Raw genomic sequence first — 1,168 nt, forward strand, 5'->3', positions numbered from 1 at the left:
TTTCTGTAGCATTGCGTACTTTGGCTGAATGTTGGCTTACTCGTAGTGGACTGCAATCTAGTAGAGTGATAGCTCGTAGCACCACCAGTAGTTTGTATCTTTGTTGCTTAAGTGGTATTGCAACAAAAGATACTTGCACTTCTACAACATCTCCTGGACGTATCTTCATTGGGTTGATTTCATAGTATCTGCAGTGTATTAGTTAAATTTGAATTGTTTGAGCACTCCATTGCTTACCGTATAACATTATCAGTTCCTTGTTGCGCTTCATAATATTCAACCTTATTTTCTTGGAGATGAACAAATTCATTGGACAATGCATTGGTAAGTATATCGTGTGGGTCGATTTCAGTGCCAAAGGAAATAGGAGTGTCACCGTTTATATCACGCCGGTCTGTGAAATAGCGGTTGCCCATATCCAATGCTTCAAATGTTTCATAGTAACTGGGAACCCATGCTTCCATGGTGTTGTGGGGTAGCGATCTCTCAAAAATGTGTTGTACGTCGTAAATGTTTTCAATCACGGTGGAAAATTTGGTTCCCCCGAGTCCCGTCAAAGCTAATGATTGCTTCATATATCTTCGCTGCTTTGGCTCTCTGTATTATAAGGCTTTAGCTTGTTTACACATCAGAATTAAGGAAATGCTTACATTTTAAATGGTCGTTTCACAGGTGGAAGACTTGCATTGCAAACAATACCCTGTATGCGTAGTACAACTTCTTCTTGGCTGTTGTCCTCAATGTTGGTCTTTGTAAGCTTCCAACATCTTGGTTTGTCCACCTCCGCTACCGAGCAGAAATCTGACATTCCATTGACCTGTTATGGGGGTGTGAGTATCTGTTAATCTATAATGCTATACCACTGCTCACCATATTAAAGTATGCCAGTTGTACAACCTTTGCACCCTTCGTCGTCCTTGCATCTATGACGGCCTCAAGCAGATCACCTGGTATATAAAATTAGTGACTCTACACATCCACTTTAAGAGGGTACTTACGTGCTTCTATCTTGTTGTAAAATGAATCCATTGTAGTGAACAGTGACCTGTAAAGTGTTCCAACCACAGAAGGTGGGGTGGGTTCGATTCTCTTGGAGTTTTTGGTGGACTTACTGACAGATCTGCAGAAGTTGATGAGCCCTGACAATATATGGTGCGATAGCGTCGGA

The sequence above is a fragment of the Laccaria bicolor genome, genomic scaffold (assembly GCF_000143565.1).
Source record: "Laccaria bicolor S238N-H82 LACBIscaffold_252 genomic scaffold, whole genome shotgun sequence".
Classification (NCBI taxonomy): Eukaryota; Fungi; Basidiomycota; class Agaricomycetes; order Agaricales; family Hydnangiaceae; genus Laccaria; species Laccaria bicolor.